Source organism: Rhinatrema bivittatum, chromosome 6 (assembly GCF_901001135.1).
Source record: "Rhinatrema bivittatum chromosome 6, aRhiBiv1.1, whole genome shotgun sequence".
NCBI classification, from domain to species: domain Eukaryota; kingdom Metazoa; phylum Chordata; class Amphibia; order Gymnophiona; family Rhinatrematidae; genus Rhinatrema; species Rhinatrema bivittatum.
Window position 1 is genome coordinate 48,504,632 of NC_042620.1, and position 14,626 is coordinate 48,519,257.

Below are 14,626 nucleotides of genomic sequence, written 5' to 3' on the forward strand. Positions count from 1 at the left end.
GGTCCGAGCCTGCTACAATGCCCCGAGAGGGGTCCGAGCCTGCTTCATCGCCCCGAGAGGGGTCCGAGCCTGCTACAACGCCCCGAGAGGGGTCCGAGCCTGCTACAATGCCCCGAGAGGGGTCCGAGCCTGCTACAACGCCCCGAGAGGGGTCCGAGCCTGCTACAATGCCCCGAGAGGGGTCCGAGCCTGCTTCATCGCCCCGAGAGGGGTCCGAGCCTGCTTCATCGCCCCGAGAGGGGTTCGAGCCTGCTACACCGCCCCGAGAGGGGTCCGAGCCTGCTACAACGCCCCGAGAGGGGTCCGAGCCTGCTACAATGCCCCGAGAGGGGTCCGAGCCTGCTTCATCGCCCCGAGAGGGGTCCGAGCCTGCTACATCGCCCCGAGAGGGGTTCGAGCCTGCTACACCGCCCCGAGAGGGGTCCGAGCCTGCTACAATTGCCCGAGTAGGATCCGAGCCTGCTGTACTGGCCCAGCTGCCGCCCCTGGAGGGGCCTGTACCGGTCTTAATGCCGACCTTGGAAGGGTCCGGACCGGTCCTACTATCGCCTCAAGAAGGGTTACGGACTATTTCTCTGCCCCAGGTGGGGTTTGTGTTCCCCTTGTCACTCCAGGAGGGGTTATGGAAATCTGCACCGCCTCTGCTACCCCAGGAGGGGTCTAACCCTGCCGCCTTGTCCCAGGAGGGGTTATGGACTGCCTTATTGCCTCGGAAAGGAGTTGAACCTGCCGCATCACCCCCGGAGTGGTCTCCCGTTATTCTTGATTACCTCCTGCACAGATGGGATCCAGGAGGAGGGGGAGGCCTTGAGGGGGGGGTACTGTTACGGCGGTGGCTGCTGTGCTACCGCCTCACCACCAGGGGTCCCTCTAGGGCTGGCTTTCCTGACAGGCCCAGTCCATCTCCTATGTCCACTCTATGCTCTGGGTGTGCCCTCTTAACCCTGCCTGACAGTTGCCTCGGTGCTTCGGCATCGAGCTCACCTGGGCTCCCTGCTCTAGCCTGCCTTGCGCGGCCTTCGGGCCTATCCTTGCCTTGCCTTGCGTGGCCTTCGGGCCTAGCCTTGCCTTGCCTTGCGTGGCCTTCGGGCCTATCCTTGCCTTGCCTTGCCTTGCGTGGCCTTCGGGCCTATCCTTGCCTTGCCTTGCCTTGCGTGGCCTTCGGGCCTATCCTTGCCTTGCCTTGCCTTGCGCGGCCTTCGGGCCTATCCTTGCCTTGCCTTGTGCGGCCTTTTGGCCTTCTTCCGTGTGTGTGTGTGTGGCCTACGGGCCTTCTGACCTGCCTTGCCCCGTCTATGGTGTGTGGCCTACGGGCCTTCCGTGTGTGTGTGTGTGGCCTACGGGCCTTCTGACTTGCCTTGCCCCGTCTATGGTGTGTGGCCTACGGGCCTTCCGTGTGTGTGTGTGTGGCCTACGGGCCTTCTGTGTGTGTGTGTGTGTGGCCTACGGGCCTTCTGACCTGCCTTGTCCTGCTTACTGTGCCCTGACCCAGCCTGGACCCAGACACTGCTGACTGCCGCCTGCCCTGACCCAGCCTGTACTTGACACTGCCACTTGCCGCCTGCCCTGACCCAGCCTGTACTAGACACTGCCACTTGCCGCCTGCCCTGACCCAGCCTGTACCAGACACTGCCACTTGCCGCCTGCCCTGACCCAGCCTGAACCCAGACTCTGATTATTGCTGCCTGCCCTGACCCAGCCTGGTACCTGACTCTGTTTCGAGCCTCCTGTCTCTCTCCACCTGGAGCCACCCTGCTGGGTGGTGTGCACGACTCCTGTCCGGAGCCCAAGCGTAACAATATGAACCCCTGGGTCGAGGTGAGAGGTGTCTCCACCCACAGGGAGGAGCCCTGTGAGCCTCACCGTCGGTAGATGCGGTCTCAGCGAAGTCAGACACAGCTGTGGCATAGAGTCTTTAATGAGAGAAGAGAAAGGCACAATCCGCAGAGCGGGAGATGCAGTAAAGGTCTGAGCAGAGGGGTATACCGGAGGGGCAATAGTGGCCCGCGGAGTGGGGTACGTCAGGAAGTCTTGCAGTAGTGTAGAAATACCTCACATGTGCAGATCCGGTAGTGGCCACGGAGCGGGGTACACCGGAGAGGTGTCTCAGTGGTGGTGATGAGAAGGTAGTCTGAGGTGCAGGAACCCCGATGAGGTTCCTGTAACGGTGGTGCAATAATAACATGCAGGCAGGGTATACTGGTGTGGTTCCTTCTGGGATGAAGCGGTAGTGGCCCGAGGCACGGAGTACACCGTAGAGGATCCTACAATGAGGCTTGGTAGTAGAAGTCCGTAGAATAGGTACTCACAGGAGGTAGTTCCAGGAGAGGTCCCGGGGAGTGGGATAGATAGCAGTCCAAGGCGGAAGGTCCTCTGAGGAGCGGATACCCAGAGTGTCTCATGCAAACATAGAATCTGGAACCGGAAGTCCAAGGAAGGAGCGGAATTCAGCAAGAGGGAACTCCTTGCTAACTCGTCACAGTGAAGGGCCAGCCAGCTTAAGTACAAGAGATGGGTGATGTCATCAGGAGGGGATACCCCCGAGGTTCCCGCCATGAAGTGTACAAGGGTGGCCCATGCGCACACATGTCTAAGTAATTCCTGGAACAAGATGGCAGTCAGCAGTGCCCATGCCATCCTGGGAATGCCAGGCTGGTCGGCGGTGGTTGGCGGAGGCCACAATTCTTCCAATGGATGACAATGCAGCAAAGAAATAGGTGAGCATTAGTGGGTGCAGCCGTCTGCGACCAACGGGCGTAACAGATCCATTGAAAAGTAAACTGTTGATGAGGCATAGGAATGACATTAGCCAGAGGCAAGATGGCGGCATGACACTGGTGAGAGAAACGCTGTCCTTAGAGTTTCCTGAACTTTGTGAAAATGCCTGCTAATAGGAAGGGGAAAACACGAGTCTACCCCTCCGACCCTTCCCCGGTATCGGGGCAACGCTTGATTACGGCCTACTCACCGGCATTGACAACCACCAAAGAGGAGAAAACCCCTGCATCGGCGATTGAAGAGGGTGCCTCGGTGCCACAGGGGAAAGTGACTCTCAGCCCTCCTGATCTCCGGCACCCGATGATAACGTTTTCCTCTGGCACCTCTGCTGTTGCTGAGAAACAACCTGATGAAGGAACGGCTGAACTCTCGGTAGAAGAGAAACAGAGAGGAGTTATTAGCAGTTTTCTCCTCTCTCCTGAAGGAGCCTCCGCGATGGGGGAAGGAGTATTGGAGGAAGTAGTGAAAACATCAACACTCGAAGGAAGAGAAAAGGAAAGGAGTGGAAAGCTGACAACTCCGGGGGAAGAAAGGCTGGAAAAGAAAGTGGGTGAGTTTGGACACTTTCTTGTGCCATCAAAACCAGCTATTGTTACCTTAGATGCTCTTTGGGACTTAGTTGCCGGTCTAGGCGGTTCCCTACAAGATTCAAATGCAAAGTCGGAGGTTCTCAAAACAAAAGTGGAGGACCTGGAGGTAAAAGTGAATAACGTGGAACCCAGGAGTGAAGCATTGGAAGCTACCTTAAAAACTAACCAGGAGTGTAACGTGAAATTAATTAAAGATGTTACAAGTGCTTCACGCAGGATAGAGAATCTGGAAAATTATTCCAGGCATCTCAACTTAAGATTCCTGAACTTCCCAAAAATAGTGGGGCAAGTCGTGGATATAACATTAAAAAAAAATTTTCGGAGATCACATGATGCAGTAAGGGGATCAGATGTGGGATCTTCCTTGTCGGCCTCTTCGCCTCCATCCTGACCCATCCGAGGCTTCCTACTTTAAATTCCACTGCATGAACTAACTCATCAGCACAGTGTGACCTACCATCAACTAAAAACTTTGCAGTATGACATCCAGAACAGCAATAAAGGAAAAGGAAAGGGAAAAGGCCCGTCCACCTGACCAGGCCCTGGATGAGGAGAGCACTATCATGGAGGCCGCTCCAGCAGTGGCACTGGCAGAAATCAAATCGGCGTTTTGAGAGGCCCTGGGGCCCGAATTGTTAACGATTTCTAATCAGCTTACAGAACTGACTGCATCTATAACGGGGTTTGAATCCCGTTTCACAGCGATCGAGCAGCGCATTTCAAATGTGCAAGACGATCACGCTGACACCCGGAGGGAGCTAGATTCCCTGAAAGCCACGGTTGAAAAGCAGGCAGACCAATTGGAAGATCTGGAGAATCGGTCCCTACGGTCAAATCTAAGGTTTGTTGGTCTGTCAGAGAAGGTGGATGAAAAGACCTGGTGGCCTTTCTAGAGGACTGGCTGCTGCGTGCTTTGGAGCTCCCCCGGGTTCATGGGCCGTTACGGGTTACAAGGGCACACAATATAGGCCCCAAACAAGTTGAAGAGGCGCGGCCACGGGTTACGATCGCGAAGATTTTGAATTTCAAACACAAAACGGCGATCAACCGGGCTGCGCGCACTGGAACGGGCCTCGTGTATGAAAACAATAAAATACTCGTCTTTCAGGACTTTTTGGCCAGCCTAAGTCAGCAGCATAGGGCCCTGATGCTATTTTGCACCCGCCTCTATGCCATGAAGATACGGGCGACTCTTGTCTACCCGGCCCGCCTCTGGGTCCCTACTGCGAATGGCGCTCGCTGGCTCAACACCCCAGAGGAAGCTCGACAATACCTGGACTCCATCGACCCTTCAGCGCCGGTGGGGGCAGGAGGTCCCGGTTCGTGATCCTTCCAGCAGCTGCCTTTGCTGGGCTCGGTGGGTTGGAAAGCTCAGCTGGTACTTGCTGATGGTGGTCGGTTCGGCCGCAGAATAGTAAACTGTGATGATGAGCCTCTTTGTGGCTGGGGCAGTCCTGCGTTCTGTGTGCTATCCGGGGGACCCCCGGAGACCATCTGGTGCGTGGGTGAGGGAGCAGGACATGACCGTTGTAAGACAGTTCGGCTGAACGCAGTCTAACCAGTGTCTGCAATTGATTTCTGCATGGTAGCTGATACACCGCAGACAATGCTTCCGACCCCTGGTTTACTGTTTTCTATTTCAGGTCTAGTTTCTTTATTTGTTCTATTGATACATCAAACGAATGTTGCATGGGTTCTTCCTTCTCCTGATATGCTGTATGTAGCCTGTGGGCAAAATCGAGTTCCATAAGTGTGTTGATGGGTGATTTTCCTGCTTTCTCTATTTATTCTCTGGATGGGTCCTGAATTGTCTACGGATCACACTGTTTGAATAAGTGGGGTGCTGGATGGGTGGGGATGGGGGGGCGGTTTGCATTGAAGTGATCTCCATAAGATTGCGGGGATGCGTTTCTCTGTTTGTTTGGGGAGTTGGGGGGGGTGGAGGGAAGGGTGAGGGGGGGCTGGGGTTCTATTGCTGTATCTGGCAGGTTTATATACTGTGATGGGGATTTCGGCATAAATACTGTTTTTCCTATTGGGATCCAGGTTGTGGAGATGATGTATACGGGGATCTCGGCTGGGAGGATCTCTGTTTCTCACTACCTTTTCATTTCTTTCACTTTCTTTCCTGATGTGGTAGACACTGGCTAAGCAACATGTCCATCTGATCTCTTGGAATATATGTGGTATTAATTCTCCTATCAAAAGAACAAAAATTCTCACACTCTTAAAAAAAAATCAGCAGATTTAGTGTTTCTTCAAGAAACCCATTTTACGGATGTGGAACATCAAAAATTATGCCGTGATTGGGTAGGGTCGGTACACTTTGCTTCAGCTACCACTAAATCCGCTGGTGTCGCTATTCTAATACATAAACGATTACCTCTTTCTATTAAACATGAAATTAAGGATCCCATGGGCAGATATATCATATTGATTGTCGAGCTCTTTCAACGCACGATGGTGCTGTGTAATTTGTATGCCCCTAACAATCCGCCTCTGGCTTTTTTTCAAACCATCCATGACCATTAAGTGCCCTATATGAATTATGGCCTCATTGTTGGGGGGAGACTTCAATACCATCAGAGATCCCCAGTTGGACAGAGGGGGGGACACCAGCCACAGTAGAGGTCACTGGGGTAAACCTTTTCCCTGATTGAACAGGAATTGGACTTATTGGATGCATGGTGCACATTAAACCCCACAGCTTCTGATTTTACGCATCTTTCACGTACGTACGCCACATACTCCCGCTTGGACTACATTTTGCTTAGCACTAATCTGTTCTCTCAACTCATCGATGTGGGCATAGACGATATTATCTTATCAGATCATGTCCCTGTCTGGGTGGAGTTGACTTGGTCATTGGGAAACCCCACCAAGTTCCACTGGAGATATCCGTATTATCTGCATGGGGACACTGATTTTCGAGCGCACCTTCAGGCCAAATGAAAGGAGTATGCCTCTCATAATATGCAACTTACGGAGGACTCGGTGTTATATTGGTATACCTCTAAACATAGAAATGACGGCAGAAGAAGACCGAATGGCCCATCCAGTCTGCCCAGCAAGCTTCACACATTTTTTCTCTCATACTTATCTGTTTCTCTTAGCTCTTTGTTCTATTCCCCTTCCACCCCCACCATTAATGTAGAGAGCAGTGATGGAGCTGCATCCAAATGAAATATCTAGCTTGATTAGTTAGGGGTAGTAGGGGTAGTAACCGCCGCAATAAGCAAGCTACACCCATGCTTATTTGTTTTACCTAGACTATGTTATACAGCCCTTGTTGGTTGTTTTTTCTTCTCCCCTGCCGTTGAAGCAGGGAGCTATGCTGGATATGCGTGAAGTATCAGTTTTTTTCTCCCCTGTCGTTGAAGCAGAGAGCCATGCTGGATATGCATTGAAAGTGAAGTGAAGTATCAGGCACATTTGGTTTGGGGTAGTAACCGCCGTAACAAGCCAGCTACTCCTCGCTTTGTGATTGTGAATACTTTTTTTCTTCACCCCTGTCGTTGAAGCTATGCAGGATATGCGTGAAGCATCAGTTTTGGGGTTTTTTTGTTTTTTTTGTTTTTTCCCCTGCTGTTGAAGCAGAGAGCTATGCTGGAAATGCGTGATGTATCAGACATTCTCCCATGCTTATTTGTTTTACCTAGACTATGTTATACAGCCCTTGTTGGTTGTTTTTTCTTCTCCCCTGCCGTTGAAGCAGAGAGCCATGCTGGATATGCATGGAAAGTGAAGTATCAGGCACATTTGGTTTGGGGTAGTAACCGCCGTAACAAGCCAGCTACTCCCCGCTTTGTGAGTGCGAACCCTTTTTCTTCTCCCTTGCCGTTGAAGCAGAGAGCTCTGCTGGATGTGTGAAGTATCAGTTATTCTTCTCCCCTGTCGTTGAAGCAGAGAGCTATGCTGTATATGCATTGAAAGTGAAGTATCAGGCATATTTGGTTTGGGGTAGTAACCGCCATAACAAGCCAGCTACTCCCCTCTTTGTGAGTGCAAATCCTTTTTTCCATTTCCTCTTGCTGTTGAAGCTTAGAGCGATGTTGGAGTCACAGTAAGCATGTGTATGTTTATTGAATAAGGGTATTGTGTCCAGGCAGTAGCCATCATTCTGGCGAGTCACCCACTCTTCATTGGCGGCCTCTTGACTTTATGGATCCACAGTGTTTATCCCATGCCCCTTTGAAGTCTTTCACAGTTCTGGTCTTCACCACTTCCTCCGGAAGGGCATTCCAGGCATCCACCACCCTCTCCGTGAAGAAATACTTCCTGACATTGGTTCTGAATCTTCCTCCCTGGAGCCTCAAATCGTGACCCTTGGTTCTGCTGATTTTTTTCCTACGGAAAAGGTTTGTCGTTGTTTTTGGATCATTAAAACCTTTCAAGTATCTGAAAGTCTGTATCATATCACCTCTGGTCCTCCTTTCCTCCAGGGTGTACATATTTAGATTCTTCAATCTCTCCTCGTATGTCATCCGATGAGGGAGGAGATCATATCTTATGTGGCATATAGGAAAAAAATGTTAGATAAACAGATTCTTGCTTTAAGCTCACAAATCCGCGGGGCTAAACACACATTGATATCTGACAATACCCCCACTCACAGGGCCCAGTAACTAGCAGTGCAAAGCACTCTTAATTCTTTATTATATCAGAGGGCAAAGAAAAGTGTTTAGTATTACCAGTACAAGCTCTTCCAAATGGGGAATAAACTGGGCAAGATAATGGCTAATTTAATTCGCGCCCGACGAACATCCAATTTTGTGGCTGCACTGAGGTCCTCCACGGGACAACTGGTCACAGATATTCCCAGTGTGTTAAAGGTTTTCAGGGATTACTATGCTACTTTATACACTGCTGAACCCAGGGAAGTGGACAGGTGCCAACACTTCTGTGACAGGGTAGAGATGCCTCGAGTTACTCTAGAACAACAAGGTTAGCTCAATCAACCGATCTCAGAAGTAGAGATGAGGAGGGTTATTTGGCATGCTAAATGCTTTAAAGCCCCGGGGCCCGATGGCTTTATAGCCGAATATTACAAGGCTTTAACAGATGCTTGATAAGCCCCCTTACTAGCACCTTTAATTCTTTGATTGAAAGGGGTACTTATCCGGGACAAAGCAATGAAGCTATCATTACCTTGATCCCTAAACCAGGGATGGACCCACAATCCCCTTCAGCATATCGTCCCATATCATTATTAAATGTCGACCAGAAGCTGCTAGCAAACATTTTAGCTGATAGACTGGCTTTGTTCCTGCCCTCTCTAATTCGACCAGACCAAGTGGGGTTTATATGAAAATGATACGCATTTACGAACATCCGACGGGTACTGACTCCTATGGTGCTATGCACGCAGTTCCAAGAACCCTACCTGGCCATAAGTTTCGATGCGGAAAAGGCCTTTGATAGGGTGGAATGTGGCTATTTATTTCATATTTTAGATGAGATGAATATCACCGGTTCGTTTCAAGAGGCGATTCATCTCCTGTTTCGTGGCCTGGTGGCGAGGATAGTGGTGAACCAATCTCACTCTGACACTTTTCCCATTTACAGGGGAAACAGACAGGGATGCCCCTTATCCCCCTTGCTGTTTCTCTTACAACTTGTGCCGCTTCTCTTGGCAATTCACGGGGCTCGGCAGGTGAAAGGGGTTCGCTTTCAAACCCAGACTTTCAAATATGCGGCTTTTGCTGATGATCTTCTGGTCTTTTTAACTAAGCCTACAGCTTCCCTGTCACATTTGTTGTCCCTTTTCAGTGAGTTTGGCTCCTTCTCAGGCTTTTGCTTAAACCAAGAAAAGTCTGAAGTGCTGGCATACCCGGATGCGCTGCGAGATAGGTGGGAGGGTCCCTTTCCTCTGCTCTGGGCACAGGGGCGTATGCGATACCTGGGCATCTACCTCTCCACAGATTTATCTCAGATCTATGCCTTGAATGCACACCCTTTGGTTGCTTGCTTTCACTCTGGAATGGATGCAACGCTGGTGGTCCCTCCCATTGTCCTTAGGAGGGTCGCATTCATCTATTTAAAATGATTATTTTGCCCAAATGGCTATATGTTTTTCAGAATTTGGTGCTTCGACTTAAAGTCCGGGACATTAAGTGCTTAGAAAGTGGAATGAGGCGTTTCTTTTGGAAGGGGAAAAAATCTAGAATTGCGTTATGCTGCTTGCAGGGTAGGTGGGGTACGGGTGGCCTTAGTGTCCCTGACTTTCGCTTGTATAACTGGGCAAGTAACTTAAGGGTGGTGCGGGAGTGGTTGGTAGGGGAGGAGTTTTATTCCCATTTAGCAGCCGAGCGTGAAATTTGTGGCTCTTGTGACTTGCGCTTTGTCTTACAGACCAAATGGGATAAACTGACCCTACCCGATCCATTGGCAGGTCTGATTTGCCCGGTAAGACATGCCTGGCTTCATTTATTGAAATTGTTGCAGCTTCCTCAGGGGTGTGCATATTTCCTCCCTCTGCAAGGAAATCCTGATTTTTCTCCTGGATCTACTCCATAGTTTTTCGGAAGTGGGCGGCCCGGGGGATCACGCAATTGGGTCACGTTATGGATGACACGGGGCAACTACTCCCCCCTCACAAACTGTCTACAATCTATGGTCTGGGGAACTTATCTGCATTTTCTTACCTGCAGATTTCTCATTATGTTAAATCCCTACCAGACGCTGGCTTCTTGCTTAGTGGATTCAGGGCTGTCGAGGCCTGTTTCCTGCTAGAACGGACCTCAGTGCCTTCACTCTCACACTATTATAACAAGTTGCGGAGTCTAGTCTCTCAGAATCCATGCTCAGCCCTGGCGAAAAGCTGGAATAGGGAGGGGGTGTTCCATGTCTCGGCCACTCAATTGGGAGCCTGCTTTAAGTGCATTGCAAAAGTCTCTTCAAACTCCTACTATCGAGAAATGCAATTTAAATTTCTCTGGAGAGCATATGTGCCCACACAAGTGGCATTCCATTCTACACTAGTCCCGGCGGCCAACTGTGGGAAATGTAATTGTGCGACAGGCACTTTATATCACTTGTTCTGGGGCTGTTCTGTTATCCAACAATTTTGGAGGCGCATTATATCTTATTTGGCTGGGTTGCTGGGTATCTCCTTACAAGCTTCCCCTCTTTTGATTCTCTTTGAATGTATCCTTCTTTTGCGCATTTGGGAAGCGGGGAATCGTATGCTGTTTATGAAAGCTTGCTTTGTAGGTAAGAAACTAGAACTCCTCCATTGGAAAGAAGCAACGGTACCCTCTTTCTGGACCTGGAGGAATCATTTGCATCGCCTCATGCAGATGGAACAGTTGATGGCTCGCACATCTCCATGACATCACCGCAAGTTCTTGCAGATTTGGGATCCTTATCTTCAGGCATTGCCACACAGGGCGTGTAGCCTGATTCTAAATGACTGACATATCTTGTCTCTGGTTATTGGACTATGGGTCGCTGGGATCTTAGCTCCCACATCACAATATGTTTTGTTCTGTTTTGTTTTGATTTGGGTGGGGGGTGGGCGATAAAGAGTAGAGATGAGCTTTGTTTTTTTCTACCGGGTTGTTTTTTGAGTTTGACGCTTCAGGTAAAGTTCGTTTTTCCTTCAAAAACAAAACGGGGAAAAACAAAACGGACCCAAAAACCGACGCAGGAAAACGAAGCTCAAAAAAACCCACCCCAAGCATTAAAATTTACTATAATACATTAAATACACCCCCCCACACACACCATCCCGATCCCTTCCCAAGACTTATTAACATCCCTGGTGGTCCAGCAGGGTCCCGCAAGGGATTTCTCCCTCCGTGCCATCAGACTTTCTGGCCTGCCTCGCATCAAAATGGCACCGATAGCCTTTGACCTACTATGTCACAAGGGCTACCGGTGCCATTGGGCAGCCCCTGTCACATGGCCATTGGCAACATCTTGTGCTCCTACCATGTGACAGGGGCTGACCAATGGCATCGGTAGCCCCTGTGACATAGTAAGGGCAAAGGCTATCAGTGCCATTTTGATTACTGGCAGCCAACGGTCTGAGTGCAGGAGGTCACTCCTGGACCCCCGCTGGACCACCAGGGACTTTTGGCAAGTCTTGGGGGACCCTCCTGACCCCCACAAGACTTGCCAAAAGTCCAGCGGGGGTCCTGGAGCGACCTCCTGCACTCGGACCGTCGGCTGCCAGTAATCAAAATGGCGCCGATAGCCTTTGCCCTTACTTACTAAGCAAGCATCAACCTAGTCCTGAACACCAACAAGACTGAGATCCTTATCATCTCCCAAGATGACAATAATGGACTAACCAATACACCAATCACTTCACAATTAAATATCTCCCCACACGTGAGAGACCTCGGCGTTATGCTTGATAGTCAGTTCAACCTTAAAAAATTTGTCAACACAACCACAAAAGACTGTTTCTTTAAATTACAAGTCTTGAAAAAGCTGAGACCCCTCCTCCACTTTCAGGACTACTGCATGGTGCTTCAATCCATAATTTTCTCAAAAATCGACTACTGCAATTCGCTCCTTCTAGGTCTCCCAGCAAACACAATCAGACCCCTTCAGATGGTACAGAACTCCACCGCCAGGATCCTGACCAATACTAACAGAAGAGAGCACATCACCCTCATACTTCGGAGCCTACACTGGCTACCCATCAAATTCAGAATTCTCTACAAAGTCCTTACGATGATTCATAAAGCCACTCACAACCTAACTCCGCTTGATCTTAATTTTCCTTTTCGTCCCCATGAATCTTCCAGACCAGTCAGATCTGCCTACAAAGGCACTCTCTACACCCCCCCCCCAGTAAAAACCACCTTTAGGAAACGCGCCCTATCCACCGCTGGTCCTTCGCAATGGACCTCGCTCTTCCCTCAGATCTCAGGCAAGAACCATGCCATCTAACGTTCAAAAAAAATCTCAAAACTTGGCTATTCAGTCAGGCGTTTCCTTAACCAGAGGAACCTCCCGCCAACCAGGCATGCTCTCTTCTCCGTTCTGGTTGTACTCACTATCTGGACTAGAGTGGACTGCTCTTAATAGCTTATTATCGGTCATAAGCTCTATTTTATATGTATTCGCATTTATTGCGTCAAGTCAGATTTTGTTCATTCAACAGTTTCTCTAATAGTAAATTTAGTTCTTCCCTGTTCTCCCAGTTCATTGTAACCCCTGTTCATTGTAATGCTTTTTAGAGATGTGAATCGTGTGCCCGATCATCTTAACGATCGGGTTCGGCTAGAGGGGGGAAAAAATCTGATCGTGGGTGATCTGGGTGATGTGAATCGGAATTGGTTCCGATTCACATGGTTATTTTTTTTTTAGTGAGGCCCGACCCTTTAAAATTAACCCCTTACCTTCCCCCACCCTCCTGAACCCCCCCAAAGCTTTTTACAGGGTATCTGTGCCATTGGCCGGCTCCTGTCACATGGTAGGAGCACTGGATGGCCGGCGCCATCTTTAAAGATGGCGGCGGCCATCTTTACGATGGTGGCGGCCATCTTTAAATAAAGTGGAAAATGCAATAAAAATTGTTAAACATAAAAAATCATTTTCTTGAGAATTTGAAGCTTGATGAGACTAGGTTGGCCTGTATCATCAAGCTATATTTCCTACCATCCTCACGTAAAGAAAGACAGCAGGCAGAGAATCAGGTTGAGATGATAGAAAATTTTACCCAATGGAACTCTGTGAAAGAGCTACCCTTCCAGTAACATTTGCCACAGAATATGATTTAGGCATCGTTATGAAGAATTTCTTCAAGAATATGTCGACCCAATTTTTGGGGGGCATTAGTAAAAGTTTTTCCGGACTTTGCCCGAGGAATGCAGCAGAGAAGAAGGGAATTTTTGCTCCACAGGGCACAAGTTAAAGCTATGGGTGGTTCATTTGTTTTGCGGTACCCCTGTAAATGCATTATAAAGTTACAGAATGACTGTTTCATTTTCTATTATCTGGAACAGCTTAAATCGTATATAAATTCTAGGATGATTAATGTTATATCTCCTAGTTAAGTACTAAGTTGGGATCATAAATATGTATTAATTGTCAAATGCACGTAAAGCTATTTCTTTGTATAAAACAGAACAGTTTGAGTTACCTTGAAACCTCCTTTGTATTTCGCTGCCTGCTCATATTGCTTTAAGGAGAAACATATATCTAATTTAAAATTTCTATTGATTGTATTTTTAAAAAATGATGGTAATAAGATATTAATGTTCCTATTTTCCTTTAGTAAGAGTTATCTTACTTGTAATTTTGAAAACATTAAATAAAGTATAAATAAAAAAAAAAAAAAGGAATGACATTGGCCGGCTAGCACCATTTTTAAAATGGTGACAACGAGTGTGGAGCCCTAGGCAGTGTACTCCAAGCCACATTGGACCACCATGGCTTGCTAGATAAGGGCCAGAAGGCTTGGGAGTGGGCTAGAGTAGGGACAGTGATCTGAGGAGAATTTTTCAAAAAAGAAAGGTTTTTAGTAGGGAGGGGAGGGGTCCTGTGCCGAGGGAGTGTAACTTTTTGACTCTGGCCACCTCAAGGGATGGGAGGCTCGGACAAGACTTCTGGAGTTTTTGCTATCCTTGAGGGCACTGTTTGGGCTGCTTGCTTTAATTGACAGCCTTGGGAACACTGAGATGTCTGTTAGTGTCCCAGTCCTCACAGGGAAAGTTAGCCACAGTTGCTAATTTTAGATCAAATAACAGCTTGCAGATTTTGAGGCAAGCCATATTGTTTAATTTACATGATTATATCTAGTAATGAGTTGATTCAAATTCCTATAATCCCTATTAATGAAAATGTACTTTTACTTTTTCTCAGCCTGGTTACTATAAAGTTACTTCCTTATTTTTCCCAGAAGAGGGCACCCAGTCATTATAACAATATCATCTTGTTTTTTCTTTCTCTTTACTAGGTAGCATATTACATATTCTGTCACATAATTTTCTCTTATTCTAACCAAGTAGGCTTACTAGAGATAACTTTCCTTATAATTTCCAACGTCTTTTTGTCTTTCAAGAACAAGTCCTTACTTTTCTACTATAAAACCATGTCAACTTAAACATAAGAACATAAGAATTGCCATATTGGGTCAGACAGAGGGTCCATGAAGCCCTGTATCCTGTTTCCAAAAGTGGCCAATCCAGGTCACAAGTACCTGGCAAGATCTCATCAGTAGATAGCTCCCTTACTGCTAATGCCCAAGATAAGTAATAACTTTCCCCAAATCTACCTGGTTACTTAACTGGTTACCTTAACTA